This window comes from Rhipicephalus sanguineus, chromosome 1 (genome assembly GCF_013339695.2).
Source record: "Rhipicephalus sanguineus isolate Rsan-2018 chromosome 1, BIME_Rsan_1.4, whole genome shotgun sequence".
Taxonomy (NCBI): domain Eukaryota; kingdom Metazoa; phylum Arthropoda; class Arachnida; order Ixodida; family Ixodidae; genus Rhipicephalus; species Rhipicephalus sanguineus.
The window spans coordinates 185,622,345-185,645,676 of record NC_051176.1 but is presented as its reverse complement, the minus strand read 5'-3'; the positions used below and the strand labels follow the sequence as shown (position 1 = coordinate 185,645,676).

General features: G+C 46.5%; 1 pseudogene; it reads right to left on the bottom strand.

Moving 5' to 3' along the window:
- Window positions 1-3,974: 3,974 nt before the first annotated feature.
- Window positions 3,975-23,332, bottom strand: part of LOC119403643 (ornithine decarboxylase-like) — a 79,624-nt pseudogene continuing 60,266 nt past the window's right edge.

Below are 23,332 nucleotides of genomic sequence, written 5' to 3'. Positions count from 1 at the left end.
GGATTGACTTCAGTATGGGCAAAGTACATAACAATTGTATCAGAGTAAAATGTATCTAGTAAGGATATAGGCGTGGCTGTTCTTCGAGACTACAATGCATTCCTTCAAATCCCTGTCAGCGATGTTATAGTTTTGGTGATGCTGGAAGCTACCAGTCGCATTAGCTTCCAAATCGTGCTCCCGATAATCACATTATTCACTCTTTTAAGAAGAACAAAGCTAGTTTTCAGTGGCTGAAGGAAAATGTGGGCCATTGTGTCTTGCTGACATTGCGCACAAATATAAGTATACCGCTTCTTTGATGCAGCAGCCACCTTTTACTGGTCGCTATAGGTCCCTCAGTCGTTTTACCGTTAGACCACGCTGAGCAAGTGCAGACGCTATAGAGTTTAGTGTTTTTTTTTTTTTAAACATTACTACGAGCGCGTACCATTTGTTCGTACGCTGATTTTAAAGGATGCAACGCACCAATCGGCATGCTCCGACGGGCTTTCTGCTCCCATGGAAACTGATGCACCGCCAGACCGTAAATAATGTTCCGTTTTCACAGAATTGACCAGAATATATTATTAAGTTATGCACTACCGAATGCAGGTGGTTTCCGATAAAAACTACATGTATACTCGGATGAATGTGCGTTAACGCTCTTCCTCAGGTAAACGTGTGCTAACGCATGTACGTACATCCTGATGTAGCCATAGTGATACGCTTAAAAACGGGCGCTTATATAGCGTTTTGACTCGAGTAACTATAGGCCATTATTAATCTCTGCGATTCACCAGCTTTATCGATGCCGCCGTAGGGGTAGAGTTACGGTGCTCGGCTGCTGACGCCGAAGGTAGCGTATTCGATTCCGGCCGCAGCGGTCGCATTTTCGATGGTGGCGGAAATGCTAGGGGCCCATGTGCTTCGATTTAGGTGCACGTTAAAGAACTCCAGGTGGTCGAAATTCCGGGAGCTCTCAGCTACGTCGTGCCTCATTATCAGTGTTGTACGCGTTACCGAAAAAAACAGTGGACGTTACTTCTGCCGTTACTCCGTAGTCAGAAATCCTAATGAGTGCATTTTCGCAGCAGGAACCTACAATAGCAACTTTATAAACCTCATATTCATATTTCGCATAAAAGTTCTAGCCCAAACAACAATTTTACCCGGCGTACTGATTTAACGAGAATAATTTGCACAAATGCGCTGTTCCTTGACAGTACTATAGTGGCCTAAGGTTGCCTGTACAGTTATATGAGATGACTTTTGACTCTGTGCCACATGGGAAAGCCATATTTCGCAGTCGGACATTACACAAAAAGTGGTCGATTTCATCATCGACGCTCTCAGCAAAGAAAACATCACTGGACAAATTTTCAGTAATTATGACGGCGTGCTTCTGTTTACAAAATAAATGCGCAAATACTGTAGCAATAAAGAATCGCTTAAAGGGCATAAATCTGAGGAAAAGGTATGTACGAGCATGAAATTTTTTTTTCGATTTAACCTGCATAATTACCGCAAATATTGCAACTGCGTACGTGTAGGTTCATGGTTAGCCTCGCTCGCTCAGAAATTCAATAACGAGAAACGCAGTCGCAGTTGCAGATAGCAAGAATGAAAACTCATTTTGAATACTAAGTTTATTAACAGTGCTAGAGTATTGCAGGGACAGCTTCCTAATCTAACTACAGATTGCTAAATGTAAGCAACAGCTGCATTTCAAAGCTGTCATCGAACAGCTTGACTCGCTTCTTAGCGAATACGTCCGCACATATATATGCGGTAAATAGGAGCTCGACGGATGCGCTATGGGTACTCGTGTATTCACTTTCAGGAAGAGCTGATGAACGCGCGGAAAGTTTTTCTTGGGCCCGTCATTGCAATGTCATGCGGCACCAAAGGTAAGAAGGCAGTCTCTCATCTTTAGTTGGCGATGATGTCGAGAAGGAATTTCCGGAGAAGTCATCCTCCGTTGTGTTGGAGCTCACACCGAGTCTTGATGTTCACCAGCCAAGCAAATCTCGACAGCTCGCTTTTGACAGTTACGAGGACTGCATTTCGCTTCACTTCATCGACAGTCAACGACAACTTGAACCTCGATAGGAAGGTAGCCGAAAGTATAGAAGATTCATTCAAGAAATTTCGGCAGTTTGCTCCCCATTGCAATTTCCCCCGCACAACAAAGGACCCCACGCGGGGTCGCTTTGTCGACGTTTGGCGGGCCGACAGCAGTCCGCCGCTATAACGTCGGGGCGAGCTCTGGTAAAGCGGCTCCTACAAGGCGAATGAATTTTGCGTAATACTCCCGGGATAATCGGAATAAAATGTAACGAGTAAAGCGACACCCAGCGTTACCGAGAAATGGTAGACGTTACCCGTTACAGTTGACAAATATTAACGAGTACGTTAGTAAAGTTACTGAAAGAAGTAACTCGTTACCGGTAACGCCGTTACTTGTAACGCATTACCGCCCACACTGTTTATAATCATATCGTGGTTTTGGCACATAAAACACCAGAAATTATTATTAGCTTTATCCACACGTCCGAGTACATTACGCTAGAGCTTAAAACTTGAGGGTTCAAAGTAATAATATCTGGGGTTTTTACGTGCCAAAACTACGATATGATTATGAGGCCTGCTGTAGCTCTGGAAGGTTCCGAAAATTTCGACCACCTGGGGTTCTTTAACGTGCGCCTGATCGAAGTACAGGTCCTCTAGCATTTCGCCTCCATCGAAATGCGGCCGCCACAGCCGGGATAAAACCCGCCACTTTCAAAGTTTGAATGTAACATTTAAAAAAAGCATTCGTAATGTAAATATACAAACTGGCTTTTGAGTAATTTTTTAGTAATTTGAGGAATTTTGAGACGTTTTAAAAAAAGTGGGCCTTTGTGGTAAGAGAACAAAGGTGTGCACTGCAAGCGGATATGGCGCGTGGATGAATGCGAAGCGAGGGCAGGTCGCAGTTTCAGCACGTTCCAACCTTACCTGTTGAGCTGGCCTGAAGCCTCAAGTTTTTTGTTGGCTTGTACTAGTTATTTTAAAAAGCCGAGCTTCAAAACTGAGCGCGCCGGGAGCGCAAAAATGGCGGCCGCTCTGGTAAGCCAGACGGAAACGCCCCATGACGGACAAGTGACGAAATTTGAATGAATGGGCGTCGCGGAAATACGGCAAGCCGTCTAAATTAGACATGCGCCCCGCTTATTCTTTGCTTGTTGTGTGTGGTACTTCTCCGATTATTTCTGAATCTTTCGCCTGTTGCATTGCCTGCAAGAAGAAACGCCGCGATGGGTGCCCATGAGTTTTACGCTGTACAGTGAAAGGAAATGTGAAAATTGCGGTTTAGAAATAGATGAGCACCAAACATCACACTCAGTTAGGGGTAGAGCGGTCCGCTGTTGCAAGTGAGATGACTTGCCCCTTTCCCCGACAAGATACGGCCGGGAGGCGCCTTCATCTAAATTTCATTACGTAGTGTCACAGTGCAATCCACTCTGACATAACAAAGCAGCCGCCTTTTCGCTCTCCTGGCGCACTCGGAGCCTTGAAATTTGATGATGAATATCTGAAATTATGTGAAACTTTTTCAATTTCTAAAAATAGGGTACGCCATATAACGTGATGCCCTAGAACTTTTCATTATAAACAACTGCCCTAAATTTGGTAATTTTGAAGTTAACAAATTATTGTTGGTTAGTTTGTTCAAAATAGTTTTAGCAACGGCACTGCGTTTCCGCCTCGACAGAGAATTCGTCTGCAAAGACGGCAGATGCATTTCCCCTCATTCCCACTGCAGGACCTCTCTCAATAGTCTCCCCCTGTCCTGCACGAGCTGATTCCATTTTGTGCCTGCAAGTTTCCTAATGTCATCCCTACACGTGATCCTCTGCCGTCCTTCACGGCGTTTCCCATCCCTTGGTATCCATTCCGTCGCTGACCATCTGCTATCTGTGCTTCGCATTACGTAACCCGCCCAGATCCAATTTTGATCAATCTTTTTCTTTTACTCTCAAAGCATACTTATAAAAAAACGCATTGTCCAAAAAATGCCCTCTATATCGCCCACAAGTGTTATGGAACATATATGCTGAGACACAAATAGAGGTACGAGGATGACTTAAAATAGACAGAACACCTTGCATCAGACCGAAACAGTCCGTATTTCTCATAGGCGAAGCAGAGCGTCGCTGCAGCATGCAATGGGGCCAGACACCGTGGTTGAGTTTGAGCAAGTTTATATGCATAGACTGCCGTTGCTGTTGCCTCTGGTTGTGCTTGAGATGGATGTAACGAACGCCGCCACTTGCGACTGAAAAAACGAAGCGTGCTATTCTTTGTTTCACTCACTTCAGCCCTTCGCATCACTTTGTTTCTTAGTACGAAATTGGTATGAAAGGTCACCAGCGTTGGGCGAAGACCCGCAGCGCATTGCGGTGACTAATTCAGGGTACGGGTGTTTTTTGTGCACGGCATGCCGGAACCTTATAGTGGACGCTGCTCGAGCGTTCGTTCGAGGTGTCCGTAGCCACTTCGCACTCGTGTCGTATCAACCGTGAACTCCACGAGCCGCAAGCATGCAGCCGAGGTGATGTAGTGGACACGCGGGAAGCCAAAGCCGTTGAAACCCGAGGCACTGACGAGCGTGTAGGCGCCCATGTTGTCAAACACGAGCCACTCGCCGTCGGAGACGGCAAAGAAGTGTGAGCGCGCCACGATGATGTCCCAGGGGTGGCACGTGGCGCCCCATATTGTCGTCAGGACGTCCCGAGGTCGGTTGAACGGAGGCTGGACATCATGGGGTGCCGATATGTAAAAAAAAGGATAAAACTACAGCTTAAACAACGCATGCTCGAGCACACAAGGACGCACAAGGAGCGTGTATCGTTCAATGTTTATTTTAAAGAAGCTAATTCGACACTATAGACAACTTGCGGTATACTGTGAATAGAAACGGGCTGATTATATCGCGGACAGGTAATCTTTATATATCCATGAAGAATAGGCCACAGGTGCTTTTGAATGATACGTATTTGCACCACTCGGAACTCTCGTATTCATCTACGCTTAACCCACAACGATGAACTCTTTTGTCGGGGTTCTCAATTTTATGTGCCCCCTCTATGAATTATGAAATTGCTCGAGACATGTACTGGTAAACTTAGCATTTAGCCTCGTGTTCGGCACTTATTTTGCACTCGGCGTGCGAGAAAGGACGCCTTGTTTCACTACGCTGAGCGAATGCGACGCTTGCGGCCCCAGCGTGGGTGTGCGCTACGCAGTCATTGTGCGTTTTAGGAATAACATCGTACAGTCCTTCGTGACGTCTGTCGAGTTAGGCGGAAACGTACGGGACGCCCTGCCACCGAGTTGCCTCGTGACGTTGGGGTTAACATTGAGTCAGCTGTTCGCTATGGGCAGCCGTCGAGGCACCTCAGTGGTTAGCGGCAATTGGCCCATGCCTTCTGGATGTAACGGTCATATCAAGCTATGGCTATGTGTAACGGCTTAAAATGATTATTAAGCGTACAAGCAAATAGTGGAAGAGTGGGCCACTCGAATGGGCATGTGCCTGGAGATATAATTTGAAGGGGGGGGGGGGTTCGACCATTTTACAAGTAAGTGCGTGTGTGTATTTTGTATGTTCGCATGTACATGTACGCATACAAACTGAACAATTTCTCGGAAGCAGGTTTCGGACCCCCCACCCCCCAACCTTTTTATAGATACGCATATGCCACACGATGCAAGCCTGAAGGAAAAAATGGGATTTTAAGGGCTCTTTTTTTCTTTGCTAGACACAACATTAATTAGAACTAAAAGACAAGAAAGCCTAGGAAAGTACAGAGGACGTTATTTGTAGTAATTATGATGTAAGTATGAAGAAAGTTTGTGGACGAAAAGATAAACTTTTCTTTTCTTCCTCTTTATCTTCTTCACATTTACATCATAATTACTACAAATAACGTCCCCTATACCTTCCTTTCCACTCCCCTTCCCTTTCCCCCAGCGTGGAGTAGCCAACCGGCCTCTGCCTGGTTAACCTCCCTGCCTTCTCCCTTTTATATTCTTTCCTGTCTGTTAGTTCTAATTAACGATGAAAGCCTGGTCACCGTAAAACGAGCAAGTTGTGTAATGAGTGGCGCGCGTCGTTTCAGTCTGAGGTTATAAGACATCAATCTTGCCACATTATCAGTGGTCAGATGAAATGACAAGATAAAGTAAAATGTGAAAGACTGCACTTTTTTCTTTTGACGGGTATGTATATGTAATTAAACCAGCTTACGGCATTGATTCGCGCTATACTTTTGCAATGACCCTAAAACTGCGGTTTGCTTGTTGTGCGCGTCCGTGACCGCTGTTAACTTAATAGAGGTTTTTAGCCAGATACGGAAATGCGGTACGCAAATACACTACCGTATGACGTTACCGGTCCTCCTTTCCAGGTCGTCGACCTTCCGCCGGTGAAGGCAACGTTGGGTGAAGGCAATCCAACACCACAAAAGCTTTTTCAAAAATTGCTGTGGGGTTGTCACGCCTCATTGATGCCCGTCAGCCTACGCGTTGTTAACGAGACACCTGTCGTTTGGGGTACGCATTGTCACTGGAACGGGGAGCGGCAAAAGCACAACCAGCGGGAAAGGAGGAACGCTACCGTAATGCCTTACCGTATTTGCGTACGGTATTTCCGTCACTTGCTAAAAATCTCTATTATTCGTTGCGCGCATAAGGCGAACGACAGGTTGTTGTCATAAAATATGTGCACTGTGCTGGTTCCACAATAGCGCATTCAACATTACTGCGTGGCCCACGCTCGGTTTCTTGGATTTCCATGTGGCTTCGTGCTACAAATGGGCGGTTGTCGATTTTCCTTTCTTAACCCTTCCGCCGGCTTGCGGGATTCCACAGAACTGATTTGTAATGTGCGTGGTGTTCTACAGATCGTGACGCCATATCGTACTCTTGCACCATGCAGCTGCTTGTATATTATCGAGCCACTAATTCAGTTCAGCTCAGCGTTGTTGCAAATAATAATAAGAATTTCTGTAAGAATATTGTTGCGAATGACATTCTCCGATTTCTGCATTTCACTTGCAAGCATTTCTCACACGCTTTACGTTTCTTGTTTTAGCAAATAGAAAATGCACTTATGAATTGCGGCTTCAGATGCCATATGATGTTAAACGCATTCACCTCCAGAGGGCTTATGTGGATGTCCATGAGCTCAAACAGGTCTCGGTTGATAGTGTTGCACTTGCTTTCGTTGATGAAGATGTCGCAATGCTCGCTGAATTTTCCTGAAACATGGGCATAGCCATCAGCATATAACTGCTTGCTCATAGGCACTTACGGTGACACATCGCGATATTTCATGTTCACCTTTTGGCACACAAAAGACACCAGCATGTAAGTGCTTGCTGGTATTGGCTCACTTGTATTAAAAAAAAAAAACAGCGCCGTGAAGGCTATTTCGCATTTTTTTTTAATCACAGAAGAAGGATGAAAATTATGTGGGTTGCGGGCGCACGGATAGCGTGTAAAAGTGAGCGGCACTTTCTTACGAGCGTCACGCTGCAAAATAAATTGTCTGCTAATAATTAAACGAATCAGTACGCTAGGCGAGCAATTGGCGGGAGTGCAACGTTCGAGAAGCGCATACGAACAAGTGAAACAAATACGAGGGCTATTAAAAAAGTAAGGGCCGTTCGCTAATATTTAAATATTTACACGTCAGAATGAAGATTCATTTGTGCAGCGCCATCTGTTAATTCTTCGAGAAGGTACTGAAGATATTGTTCTGACCAGGCCCGTAGCCAGGGGGGGGGGGGGAGGGGGCAAGGAGACCCCCCCCCCCGGAATTCTGATGGAGAGGGGTGTTTTACCGAAAAAATAATAAAAACAGGTGTTTTTCAAGGCTTTCAGCAAGTGCCCCCCCCCCCCCCCCCCACCCCACCGGAAAAAATTCCTAGCTACGGGTCTGGTTTTTAGTCAGTAGCCGTCTGCTTGTCGGGTAATGCAAACGACAATGTCTGCGAAAATCGTTGCTCGCGCCTGTTGTGAAGTGCGAGCTGTAATTTGATTTTTGCTTGCAAAAAGATCATCAGCTTCTCAAATTTATGCGGAGTTGTGCCTAGTTTATGGACATGAAGTGATGAGTGGAGTAAAGGTAATAAAAATGGTGTCGAGACTTCACAAATGCCCGACAAATATGCATGACGAAGAGCGGAGTGGAAGGGCCAGAATCCAGACCAATGACACTGTTCAACAAGTGGACCGGGAATTGCGATTAGATCGACGACTGACAGTTAGTCGGCTGTCGGATGATTTTCCTCTGTCAGCCGCATTACAATTTGCATGATTGTAACTGAAAGCGCATATATCACAGAGTGTGTGCAAGGTGGGTACTAAAAATGCTTACCGACCAATTCAAACAGCAAAGAATTCCCAGGCGGCAAGCATCTATATGCAGAGGGGCTAAAGAAACTGGTGCTGCGGTACAAAAATGCTTAGAATTTAACGGTGATTATACAGAAAAGTGAAGTAGTTTTGTGCTAAACTAAACCAGCCAATAAAAATTTTTACTAACGAATACTTATTATTTTTTTTTGGGGGGGGGGGGGTACCAAACGGCCCTTACCTTTTGAATAACCCTCGTGCTGAAAGGGAGCAGACTGAGAACTTAAGCGCCGCTTCCACGAATCGCACACCTCTGTACGAAGCTTTCAAATGGTGTTGATGAGCGTTGTCACTTGCTTATTGAATCTGGGTTACTCGTGAGCGCTAGGATGAGACGAGACATTAACCTCTAAATTGTTTGGTATATATATACTGTCTAACAGTGCTTGACCGAGTAAGGGACTAATGGAGCTATAGCCACAGTCCTCGCTCTTGGGAAACGGTTCGGTGCTAACGTTACTTATCGAACTTTTGTAGATGCCATTTGCTGAGGTGAAGTATAAAAAAAAATCAGGTGCCTAAACAATGCGTCGGCGTGCCTTACGTGGCAAGTACAATCTCCCATGATGGAATTAAAAGACAGCGTATACTGCTGGCGCGGTGCCGCTTTTAAAAGTTTCTCGAGATTCTATCTGGTATATTGGGGCACCAGACACTGTACAGACAAGGACCCCCATTTTTTTTTAAACTCTGGCCTTCAGAGGCATGACGAATCAGCTGTGTAAGTGCGCGGCGCATTTTCTATTGAATCTCGAAATGATAGCCCTGCGCTCTGTAGTGAAACCGTGGGACATCTAAGCAAGCAGTATCTGATGCTACGCGTACAGTAAGGATGGAAAACATTCTATAACTTGCACCGTGTTTCAGAGTTCCCCCTCAGCATGCACTAAACCTGATCCAGTAAAAAACATTTTTTAAAATTTAGTAAGAACGTTTCATTTCTGTAAGGCACTACAAAGAGTTCATCGGTGTATAGACCAGAAAGAGTGAAAAACACTGACTACTTTTTTACGAGCGCTTCGGAGCCTGGTGTCAAGTTCAATTGCATAGTCAGTATAAGACTGTCAGCAGCTTCATTGCCTGTGCCAATAAAGTGGGGGCGCCGTTGAAATCAACACAACGAAGCCAAACCTGTGTAACTATTCCGCTTTGCGTGATTGACGTTGTATACACTTTGCAAGGAGTAGGCTTCAGAATAATGTTGACGGCATAATGTGTGCATTGTTGTACGCCCTCACGGTCAAAAAACAAAACGATGGGCTTCCCCCGGCAATACTTGGCATTAAAAAAAAAAGGAAACTTACTGTTGGGCTAGTTGGTAACACATATTAGATAATTAAAACAGCGCAATTTGGCACATTCACAGCCACGCACACACCCACACACAGACACACTGTAGTCGGATACAACTTTAGAAGTCCGCGGCATATGCTCCTCAAAGGCGGATGCGTACAAGACTGCACCCAATTACCGCGCACTCCAGATTGACGTCATGAGCCGGACGGCCGGTGACCCCGTCTTCGGAGAACATTTCTGAGTGCATGAGCGGGACTCAGTGCTGGGCAGTATCGAAGATACATGTATCTTAGATACTCTTTGGGTATCTTGTATCTGTATCGCGATACGTCTTACAAAACGAGTATCTGTATCTGTATTCCGATACATTCAATAATGTATCGTGTATCTAAAGATACAAAATACTGACCGTGCGAAACAATAAACGTTGGCTGAACTCCGCTTCTCAAGGTCATACTGCTGCCACTATGCCACCAGAATAAGGTAAAACTAACGACAGTGACGCTTAGAGTAACAGAGAGCTGAGCTAGTTGGTAAGTATTCATTCTAAAAAGACAGGGCGTGCAAACACGCACACAAGAAAGAAGTCTGGACACCACAAACGCCGTGGTGTCCAGACTTCTTTCTTTGTCCAGACTTCTTTCTTGTGTCCGTGTTTGCACGCCCTGTCTTTTTAGAATAACGACAGTGACATTCTTTGGTCTTTCTGCTAGAGTGCTCCAGCGAGCACAGGCGATTAGGTCTACGCGTCGCTGTTCGTGGAGCAGACTCACGTGATGGCACTCGAGCCACCTCGACAAGAACAGGCGCGCGAACGTCTACACGCAGCCGGCGTTTTTCTCTCGATGTTTTCTTTCTTTTTAATTGTGTCGGTGCCATGACATTTGTTCGTAGCCACTGTACTGTGCTGAGTACTCCAATGCGTGCGGCGTCTTTCGCTCAAATTCTGATGCCGCTAAAGTGTCGTTATCGAAGTTTGTCTTGCGTGGTGCTTTATTGCGAAGTCTCAATAATGCAAGATTGGGGTTGATTTACGTCTCGCGGCTATCACACATCAGCGATTTGAAAGATTTCGTGGATGTAAGCTTGATGATGAGGTTGATTTATATGCAAATGAGATTCTAACAACCATGACACCACCGGTGCCGATGCTAGATGCAGTAGAACAAGCATTTACGTAACAGTAGATATATTGGCGTACTGTATCATTGTTCTTCCTGCTAAATTATTGAAGGAGTTATTTTAATGATAATTTGATTTATAGCACAATTGCTCTCTTTGCTGTACTCCGTTAGCATTACATGCATTACGTAGGCCTCGGTATAGTTCTTGCCCATCTGTTTACTGTTATACAGGGTCGCCACTGACTTTCGAGTAAATGTCGCCAAACGACGAGCAGAAAGTCGCCAAAAGTCGCCATTTTTTTACAAATTTCGCCAAAAAAGTCGCCATTCTAGATATGTGCGGCATATCCTAGTAATAAGAACTTCCACTGATGTATAGCCCCGTAGAATACAATGCCATTCAAAGCCCTTAAAGTATATTGACATTTCTCAATGCCAGGCGCATCGCCCCTTCACCATGGGAGTGCTTGGTGCACCTGGTTCTCCGACTAGCCGCAAGATGTGCGCGGCGGCGCAAATATGAAAGGATAAAACGCTCATGATATCCTTCCATCCCTGTCCGCTTGTTTCAAAGGTAAAAGTGTGGTAAACCTTGGGCGAAAACCGCGAAGGCGTTGTTTGTAGACAGCTTAACATCCCCTTATATGAAAAAAAGGATTAACAGGTTTATTGAAAGTAGTAAGACAGAATTCTTACAGGTATCGTTCATTAGTGAGTCTTATACCTTTCAGTGTGAACTAATATGATACCGGATGCCACTGTCCCTTTCATATATAATCACTTATATCTACCCGCGTCAATCCAGTGCGTTATAATTGAACAGGTAGACATTGTAAAATGTTATATAGCAATTGTTTTCATTGCACACGCTCACCGAGAACAGTAGAAAATGCCTGAATAAATAATTTTTTATTGCACGAACACCCGCGTATCCGCCCATCTTCACTATACGAGCTCGATTAGGGGATACTGCAGCGGTGAATAGGTCGCCAAGCTATTCAGAATAGTTGGAGCTTTGGCGGAACAAATGGCCGGAACACACGACCAACCCGTCATCTAGCCCCTTCAAAAGCGAAACTTTAGCGAAGCTCTGAAGCATCCAGATGAATCTAGATGGATTGAATTAGAAGCATCTAGATGAATTGAGGAGATACACACGAGTTAGAGGACGGACATGCAGAACGGAGCGCAATGTGCACCTCAAAACGCAGAAAAATACAGAGAATAGTGCCGCTCATTCGTTGGGAAGGCACTGAGCTTAGGATGCATAACTCAGTGGAGACCTAAGCTGAAAATCGCCAAAAATTCGCCATGTCGCCATTCATAATTTTAGGTCGCCACGGGCCTCTCCAATTCGCCAATTTGGCGAAAAGTAGCCACCATTGGCAACCCTGCTGTTATACGCCTTTTGTAACCAGCCGCTAAAATACGTTCTTTGCTTTAGTCGTATTTTTTTAACTGTCTGAGTGAAAGGACGTTAAATAATCTGAGCGTGCGTAGAGTATGCAGTAACAAAAATTCTGCTTTATACGATTTAGTAAAATAGCGAAATTGAGTTTGCATTACAATAATGCAAAACATAAGAAATCTTTAAAAAATATTAGGAAGGGGGTTTGAGAATATAGTGCAAAGTACTCCGTTTTTCTCATGAGCGTCCCCACGAGCCCCTTTATACTACATTCCATCGGAACGTTTTTTTTTTTCAATTTTATGTCCTTAACATCTAAGTTGAGGCAATCAGTTTTCTACTGTCTGACCGTAACATCTAAGTGAACGGTACATCATGCTCTATTGTCATAGCTTCTAGAGGTGCCACCTGTATCGTGTTTATACAGGGTGTTTCGCGTAACTGGAACCGAATATTTACAAAGAAGTGGTTAACCTCTACCGAATAAAACCAACTACATGGTTTAGCGTCATGTGGCTCTCGTTAGCGTATTTTTATATTGCGCTTAGTTCCTTAATTCACTAAGATGAAATATGCAACACTTCAGATATTCAGTTTAGGGCCAAGTGCACTTTGTTAGGTTGTAGAGGGCATTCAAAAACGACCAAACCGGCGCGTGGACCGTGGTGAAATGAGCGGCCGCTTCTTTAGGTATCGGCTTCACAGTGCGTCAACATTTCTTAAGGCCGCACACGGCATAGCAAACGCCACCGTCCATGAGAAGCGATAGCATGACGGTCCGCGCGCCGGTTGTTTCGCTCGAAGCACGTTTCTGAGCGCTGCAGTACGGTAGCGCATGAGCATAGTCACGCGATTTTATTTCACAAGTTCGAGGGCTCCATTTAAAAAGCCGGAAAATATTCACCACTCACTGTGTACAACGCAAATAAAAAATCGATTGGTCGTTTTTAAATGCGCTGTATTCGTGACGAAACGCACTCGGCCCAAAAATGAATATTAAAAATGTTCCATGACTGAGCTTTTTTAATCAACGATTTAGGCGCAATATAAAAAATGCCATAACGAGTGCCATATTACGGTAAACCATATGTCATTGGTTTCATTCAGTCGCAGTTAACCACTTGTCTTATAAATATTTGGTTCTACTTACGTGAAACACACTGCATACGTGATGACTGTGGTTGTTTAATACGGAACCACCTTGCTATTTGACTCAGGTATGTTCGCTTTACGAAATTACGAAAGTGTCAAGCGAAAAAAGCTGACCTCGCCGCGTATAAGGAGCTGTCGGTTAGGCAGCCAAACAAATCCCAATAAGTTGTTTCTGAATGAAACTGGTATGCTTTGAGCAGGGTGTAAGAAGTGGCTTTGAACAAGAATGACAGAACTTTCGGGATGCAGTCAGATATTGCATTACAATTAAACAAAGTTGGTCGCAGTTACGAAATTTTCAAGTCAACGCTTTTGTACATACGCCTTTGCTGCTTCATTATAGAGATCTATAATAGCAAATTTGCAAATGTATCGAAGTATCTTAAGATACAATTGGGAAGTATCGTATCGGATACATTTTTTCGGGGAGTATCTTGTATCTGTATCTCAAATACTTCTTGCCAGAGTATCTTGTATCGTATCGCGATACAATTTCAATGTATCTTTGCCCAGCCCTGGCGGGACTATTCCTTTAGTCGTGGAGGCAATCGGCTGCCGCACATCGGTCTTCTGGGCTCCGGACTTCTTAAGTTGTATCCGACTATAGATAGTACATCACACAAAGCACTCGTATGCAAGATCACATCATTATAGAAAGTTACGCATGCGCGATTGGAGTCACGTCAGTGAAGCCGCTATCAGAAAGCCAGGATATGTAGGTCACAGCCTTGAATTTAAAAAACTACACTTCCGCAGAGAACAACTTAAAGGCTCATTCATACCTGCGACTAACACCGGTGGCGCGACCATTTGCGACTGGCGATCAAAAAGCGACTCTACGCGACCGATGTTCACACCTGCGTGCGATCTATACGCGTCGGTACACAGAATTCACATATGATCGCATTGCCATTGTCCCGTAAAATAAGCAGACGTCCTGTTCCTGCACATTTGACTGGTTCAGAGGTTTGCGACTGCAGTTCCACGACTGAGCCAAAGCAGTCGCTTTGCGACCACAGCAGCCATTAACGACCAGTCGCTTTGAGACAAACTTGGTCGTGCGACCATTGCTAGTCGCAGGTGCGAACGAGCCTTTACAGCGAAGCTGTCTGTGACTAGGATATGGCAAAAAAAAGGAAGAAAAAAAGGGGGGTAGCTCTACGCACTAGTGGCGCGAAGACTGAGGAAGCAGCGGAGCTGGTGTCGTTGCCCTCCTCCTTTCCCTAATTCTCACCCTCGCTTCCCTTTCCCAGTCCTTGCTCGCATGTGTTACGGTCATGCCTAGCCGGAGTCAATATCGTGTTCCATTAGTTTTGCATATCGATCAGTATTGATTGGTTATGGATCGGTATGGATTGGCCCGATGAAGTCCAAATTGGCCAAGTGATGCTCGTCTGGGTTCGTCGAGGTCGTACTCGGCATCGGTTAGTTATCGATCAGTAGTGATTGGTTATCGATTGGCTATCGATCAGTCCTACATGTGTATCCAAGCTCAGGTGAGCATGGCTATGCGTTTGTCGGTATTTCCATAAAATTTAGTGTATTGATAGGTTATCGATCAGTATTGATTGGCTATAGATTAGCTATCGATCGGTATTAAGCGTGTATCCAAGCTCAAGCGAGCATAGCCGTGAATTTCGCGCCATTTTTGATTTATTGGGTATTGATTGATTATTGACCAGTATTTATTAACTATGGATTTGCTATCGATCGGTATTGATTGGCGTGACTGAGTTTAATTAGGGGCCCAATCTTGTACACATTATGTGACAGAACGGAACGCAACGTCTCGAGAGAACGAGAGGGAGGAAAAAACCAATAGGCGAGCTCAGGGAATTCCGAAATGTTTTCTACGCATGACGAAACATAGAATTATTATAATCGAACATAAATATTGGGAGCCATTGCTCTTCTAATCTTGAAATTGAAGAGCGCGACGACTTTAACAATTTATTTGTGTTAATGTCTTGATTTGGCGCTAGGTGGTGTCAATTTCATGAGACGTTTCACGAGAATTTTCCTCCATGCATCTGGGTCAACTATGATTGGCCCAGATGGCTGCTACGGCCTCTCTGATTGGCTTAAAATGCCGCCGTTACAAATTTTGACAATATGGCGGAATTCGACAGTGTCCAGAATAGCACCCAGTATCAACACGAGGCTGGATTAAGCCAGCCACTAAGCAGGCTATTTGATTCTCCGGCCCGAGCGCTTGCGTTTCGATCCAATCCCAAGTCCTCCGGAGACCGTTATCGGACGGAACGGTGTCTTCGTCCGTTCTGTGTCCGTTCTTTGCCTAGCAGACAACAAAATGATTGACAGCACTGCCTTTAGTGGTTGCTGTTCTCTATTCCGACCATCACACAAGCCTCTAGCAATCCCGTACGGCGCGACAGAACGTTATATCACAGAACATGTACAAGACTACGCCCTAGGCTGGGCTAACACCACCTTGGCATAACTAGGCTTAATTAGCTTTAGCTTGGCTTACCTCGACTTTTGATTGGTTATCGATTTGTATTGGCTGGCTTGACTAAGCTTAATAAATCTGGGCTAAGATCACCTTGGCGTAACTAGGCTTAATTAGCTTTCTTGGCTTACCTAGGCTATTGCAAGCTGAGATGAGTTTTCTGATGACGCCACACGGAATAACGAAAAGCTTAACAGCTCCGCTGTAAAAAAGTGTGCCCAAGATGTTGATGAAAACACATCATCCGCGCTAAAGTTCCTCAGACTCACTAAACTTTTTCTAAACCGGACTCACTCGGACTCAAACTCGCGGCTTGACCTGAGTCTGAGTGAGCATGAGTGAGTCGACTCATGAGTCCGTTAGCGTAAAATGAGCCTTTTCGATCATCGCGCCAATTCTCTTTAACGCTAATATCTCACATAATCGGTGCTTTACGATACGCCTTTTGATCTTATACCTTCAAATTCGAGTTATCAGTGGTTTCAATCCAGTGAAGACAATTTTATGAAATACGTGACTCACACGAGACATTTTCATCAAGAACTTCCCGTGAAAGAGTTTGCGGGAGAAGGTCATGGCACTCCCCCCCCCCCCCTCCCACACACACACACACACACAACTCAGGCCTTAAATCAATAAATATCGAGGTGGCGCATGAACGCTCGTGCGTTGACATATGTGTGAATAGACTTGAGTATAAGCGTAAGCCGATATAAGGCTTACAGTAACGCTGAAGATGAGTAGATATGACCTTAGCTCGGCAATAAAAGGTGGAGGGGAGCTCACTCATATTTACCCAAGAAATATATTTTGTGCTTAGAACTCACTCGGACTTAGACTCACTAAAATTTTCCTCAGCCGGACTCACTCGGACTCAAACTCACCAAAACTTTACTCACGCGGACTCACTCAGACTCAGACTTACGGCCCAATCTAAGTCTGAGTGAGTCTGAGTGAGTCGACTCATGAGTGAGTTTGCCGACCTATGCCGGTGGTGCGGCATGCGAGATCGTCTGTGCTTCACCGGACTCATTTTCACAATCTCCGGCGTGTGTGACCAACTGCACCGTGACTGTGCAATGGCGAAAGTCCGGCAGTATGTCATCGGACTGTTCCGAGCAAGTGGCGGTGTGCGGGACGTATCGCGACTCGTTTTTTAAAGGAGATGTGCCCCGGTTTGCCATCACCAACGGCTGCGTGTAGCCTACCGTACCGGAGCACCTCCCAAAAGTAAATGTCGTCGAGGAAAGATATGGTGTCGCCGCGCCTTCCGTCCATGTGCATGAACTGGCGACTGCCACTTCATGCTGGCGTCCGTTATACTGGCGGCACTTGGCGCGCTTGGCGTCTGTTACTGGCCAGTATAGGTTTCAAGGGGCAACTGATGACGTTGCTAGGGGAATGGCTATGTCAAGAAAGAAAACTTTAAATGTGATTAAACAAAACAAACAGCTTCGCTGGACTTCCATCTTCACATAGAGGAAGGGCTAGGAATTGTTAGTGCGTGCTCTCGTAATCAATCGTTTAGACATCGCTTGGTTTGCCGAGGAATATAGAGTAAGCAACTCCCTTCTAAAGCGATCGATTGCGGGTTTAAACGATCGATTGCGAGAGCACGCACACAAAGTAAAGAAGAAGATACTTGTACTTGGCAAGATAACTGCTGGTCATTAAGAGTAACAGACTGGATTCCAAGAGAAGGCAAAGGCGTGAGGAGGAGACAGAAAGTTAGGTGGGCAGATGCGATTAAGATGTTTGCTGGTATAACGGGGCAGCAGAAAGCGCAGGACCGGGTTGATTGGCGGAACATGGGAGAGGCCTTAGCCCTGCAGTGGGCGTAGTCAGCCTGATGCTGATGATGATGACCTGTACGCGCACTTAGCTGAGTATGTCGCATCTTGTGGCTGCATAGGCGTGCGCAGGGTTCCCCTTCATGGGGGGCGAAGGTTCCTTGCAGCGCCCCCCTCCCAATTATGTCAATGTATGGCGTTGACATCGCGTTCCCCCCTCCCCCAGAGTCCAGCGCCCCCCTCCCTATTAGGTCAATGTGTGGGGGCTGACTTTGCACCACCCCTATTAGGTCAATAGCCCCCCCCCCCCCCCCGCGCTCACCTACGTGTGGCTGTCAGCCACGGTTTCATGACGCGCAGCCTCTTGGCAAAAGCGCAAGGACGGCACGTATTGCCCTAGAAGCCTTTTACATTCGAAAGAACGAGCAGAAGTGCGTTGCTGCGGAAGTGTCGTTTTAGGTGCGAAGCACCTTATGCGCTCGGGCTGCCGCTGTCTTCTGTCGTCGTAGCCCGTCACGGTGTCTCCTTTCGTCGCCCGTCACGGTAAAGCAAGTGGCGAACAAGACGGCGCGTTCGCTCAGGAAAAACTCGCGAGAACGCTAGCTCTCCCGCGCGAGACAGCGCCACATGCGCTTCTCCGAGTGGCATATAAGACGGCGCGTTGCCTCAGGAACATTTCTGTTTCTGCGATGGGCGCTGGACGATGTCTGCGACGCTGTCTGTAATAATGAGAGGATGCTGTCCTCTCATCGCTAATGACGTGTCCCTATAGGCATAGGCGTGCGCAGGGTTCCTCTTCAGAGGGGGCGAAGGTTAGTCGCAGCGCCCCCCCCCCCCAGTTATGTCAGTTATAGCGCTGAGATTGCGCCCCCCCCCCCCCGAGTCGCAGCGCCCCCCCCTCTCTATTATGTCAGTGTGTGGGGCTGACTTTGCGCTCCCCCCTCTTAGGTGTATGGGGGGGGGGCGCCCCCTCCCCCCTGCCCGTCCTGTGCGCACGCCTATGCCTATAGGAAACACTGGTGCTTCGCACCTCCCCAGGTTTCACGTTAGTGGAGCTGTCTTGTATTGATAGCTTGCACGTGAAGTCATGGACGCACAACATAACTCCAACATGGCGGCTTAGATGACTTCAAGGCAGTATAAACACGCTGCGATTACACGCTTCAGTGTGATAACGACGTCGCTGGAACGTTATTGAGCCTCTGTGCATGAATAGTGAAAGAACCAGCATGCGATGTACTGATAACTCTAACGTGACATCACAAAGTTCGCGTCCCATCATGTTTGTGCTCCAACATGGCTGTGTCAGTGAAGTCAGTGCAAGCCATCTGTAGTATAGTATAGCAAGGAGTGGGAAAGGGAATTGAGGGTGAGGAGGAGGGAAAAGAGGAGTGCAACGCCACGAGCTCCGCCACTTCCTTAGTCTTCGCACTATTGGTGCGTAGCTGCCCCAATTTTTTTTTTTTTTAGATTTAAGGCTGTGACTAACATATGGCTTCCTGATAGCGGCTTCAGTGACGTGATACCAGTCGCGCATGCTTTCTATAATGATGTGATCTTGAATACGAGCACTATAACAGTTGGAAGTGAGTGCTGTGTGTGGTGGACTATCTAGAGTGTCTGTGTGTGTGTGGTTGCGAGTGCACCGATTTGCGCTCTTTCAGTTATCTAAGATATTTAGCACTGACAGCGCTTTCGGACGCTCTATCCCCTCTCTTATTAATGTCAAGAAATAGCCTACAGCACGGATATTGTGTTAGTAGTAGAAAGTATATGACATATAAAACGTTTTCAATGTTGCAACACGCTTGCCCTTCAGAAAGACTAGTGGATGGATGGATGCAAAACTTATTGAAAGTCCTGAGGTGCACGACTCAGCGCGCAGCGGGCTGCTCGCACGTTGGGACAGTCAGGCCAAGCCCGACCGCCTCATCGTGGGCCCTCTGGACAGCCCATAGTTGAGCCCCGGTATCGGGGCTTTTGATTGCGGATAACCACTTGTCTTCGTTGATGTGGTCGGTGCCTCGTAACGAGGGGCAACGCCAGAGCATGTGGTCTAGGCTAGCGAATTCGTTGCAGTGCCTGCAAGACCTACTGGGATCAGTGTCGGGACAAATTTTATTTAATAAAGCCGGGCTGGGATACGAACCTGTCTGCAATGATCTGAGAGTCGATGCCTGCGCTCTATTTAACTTCTTGTGAGCAAGGGGAAAGTCTCCTCTGCCGAGATAAAAATGCTGCGTAATTTCGTTATATGTGGTTGGTTGATCTCTGTTCTCCACAATTGCGGGCCGACGGGGGAGTTATCCACGGTCGCGGAAAGCGAGACGTCGCGCCTTGGAGCGGGCCAGCTCGTTCTGGTTTGTGGGGCCTCCCTTGATGAATCCCATGTGAGCGGGGAATCACGTGAGAGTGTGGGTGGCGATACTTTTGTCGTCGAGGATGCGACACGCTTCTTTACACGCGGCGCCAACGCTGAAGGCACGGATGGCTGCCCTGGAGTCGCTGAGGATCTTTGCATGTTTGTCGTCCAGGAGGGCCAAAGCAATGGCCACTCGCTCGGCCGCACACGACGACGAACTTCGTACCGAAGCGGCGTTAACGGTCGCATCCCTGTGGTTGATCGACACTACTGCAAAACTATTGCTTTTGCCATATTGGGTCGCGTCGAAGAAGCAGCTGCCGCCATGGAGTTCTATTGCTCGGCGTAGGAGTGCCACCACCCTGGCCTTCCTTCTTTCCACGTTGCGCTGGGGATGAATATTCCGCGGGGCAGGTGACATGATGATGTTGTCTTTCTGATCTTTCGGAAGGCCCTGGTCGGCGTCTTCGACCTTGGCCAGCGGGACGCCCACCTCTGTTAGGAGTCGTCTGCCCACACTGGTGCCGGAGAGTCTGATAATCTGTGCCCTTGCTTGCGCTTCTGCAATTTCTTCCAGGGTATTATGAATACCCAACTGCAAGAGTCGATCAGTGTGTGTGTATAGTTTGTTAGTCCGAGCGATCTCTTGATCCCCCTCCTTATCATGGCATAATGAGATGCCGTTATCAAGAACGGACGCGGACATCGGTTGCAAAAGGGGAACTAGCATGAATTTACCGAATCTAGTTCGTGCTCTTTCATCGACCCGTACTTGATACCCCGGCTACCAGCCAAACTCTCTATTTGTGCACGAATATTACTGAGTCGGCTACGGTGGACGTCGAGTTTTTGAAACGCCGTGTCTCGTGCTCGCGATTACCAAGTGGCGAGCGATGGAACATTTCCTTCGTACCGACACTTCTTTCGACAACCGGAATGCTTCGCTGTGTTCCGGTCATAGGCAGAATAATTAGCTAATTAATTAAGTATGCCTTAGGGTGCTCACAGTGCGTGTCTGGCACTACAGTGGGGAGGTTACAAGGGGGATGGGTGTATAAATCAATACAAAAACAGGTACATTGTTGAGAGGAAGCACACGTAAATCAATCAGTAAACAAAACAAAACAATAAAGAACATGTTCCATATGACAAGTAACTAAGACTGCGAGCTTTTGCATACGATGAACTATGTAAAATATTTCAGGAACCCGAACTGATCCTTGGGTTGGGGCTTGCAGATGGCATCTGCGAGCCAAGGGTTAATAATATGGCTGTCTGAAAGTAAAGTTATTCGCAGCTGTTTTACAGAACAGCTGTGCTTTCTGAACATCCGGCAGTGTTCGTGTTTACGTGGACTTCAGAACAATGTCATGTCATTACATTTTTTCTTATCTTTATTTATTCTTCTTTTATAGTTTGACACACAATTAATATGACAGAAAAAATGCGTTCTTGGTAGTTGTTTGCCGGAACCAGGGTGTCGGAACGAAATGTTTTTCGTTTCGGTTTTAGTTTCGTTCCACCGCAAGAAGTTCCGTTCCGTTTCTGTTCCGGAACGAAAAAAAAAAGTTCCGTAACGGTTCGTAACGTTTTTTTATGCAAAAATTTGAAGTTAAGGTAATCATAAAAAACATTGGACTTAGTTACTTGCCCTCCTCTCAAGAAAGTGGGACAGGGGTAAAACACATTCTTCCCACGTTCTTCAGAAGAGCGGAAGTAACTGTACCACCGATTTCTACCAACTAGCACAAACCACTATATCCTTCAAAGTCAGAGTATTTATTTTCTCAAAAGTCAATTACGATTTTTTTTAGCGGGCTCAATGCTTTGCGTCAAGAGAATGAGCACGATCTCAGAAGCAGCACGTCATTGAGTGCACTCCATGATGTGCGAGACTGCTGTTCTGATACAAAATCGCCAGGCCGGCGCGGAACAGGCAGCACAGTCACAGCAAAAGCTGGATGAGTGGCCTTTCTAGAGCCCGTTGCATAGGCCGGCAAAAAAACTGGAGCTCGCTCAGACTCACTCAAGAAATATATTTTGCTCTGAGTGCTCACTCGGACTCAGACTCACCAAAACTTTCCTCAACCGGACTCACTCGGACTCAGACTCATTAACATTTTTCTCAGCCGGACTCACTCAGACTCAAACTCACCAACATAATACTCAGACGGACTCACTCAGACTCACGGCTTCACCTGAGTCTGAGTGAGCCTAAGGGAGTCGGACTCATGAGTCCGCTGGAATAAAATTAGCTTTTCCGATCATGGTGTCAATCCTCTTAAACGCAAGTATCTTACATAATCAGTGCTCTACAATATGCCATTTCAAATACGAGTTGTCATCATAAATTATATATCTTAATTATCATATATTGGTCAAGTAAGGACATTTTTATGAAATACGCGACTCACACCAGATATTTTTATCAAGAACTTCCCATGAGAGTTGGCAGGGGGATGTCATGGCACCCCTTCCCCTAACTCACACCTCTGATCCAGGGGCGGCGCCAGTGGGGGGCATGGGGGGGCTGGAGCCCCCCCCCCCCAAGAATTCTCGCCTGCCCCCCCTTTGCCCCCCCAAGATTGCCGAAAAGCTCACCCAAGGTAGGCGGTATGAAACAAAATGTCAAATTTCTGTCATAATTTGAAGGCAGGTGCATGACAGCAGCGCTGCTTATCCAAAGGACCATCTTGTTTAGGCATGACAGTTTATTGTAGGAAATTTCTTCTCACAAGCGATTGCCCACTCGCCTGTGATAAACAGGCGCTTGAAATACAGTGCGAACAGGCGCAAAAAAAAAAAATGCTCCGACTGATATAGATTTAGAAAGGGTCTACACTTTGCAGTCCGGTCTGCTTGCGTGAACCAGCAAGTTCGTGCCTCGGATGCGAGAGCCTCTTTTTGAGGCGCCTTCCCCTCACATACCGCTTCTGCAGAGAATAAGCTTCGCCCTGCTAGGCTCGCATAACCGCGAGCGCTGGGCAACCCAAGACAGCACGCATATACCACGGATACACGTGTCGTCCATAAGCGGACCAGAACACAGGCGAAGCAAACAGCGTGGGCTTGAAACCTTAGATGTTCATATACGGAGCCGATTCCAATGCCTTTCCATGCGAACTCCGCTCGGCAACTGGGCAGAGTTGAACCTTGGCCATGCGGAGATCCCAGGCGCATCCCTGAAAAGCAGTATAACCGAAGCCAGAACACGGCAAGCGGGATGCGCGTGTCGTCTTTCGGCGGCGCCAATGCGGCACGCCCAATAAACAAAGCGGACAAACT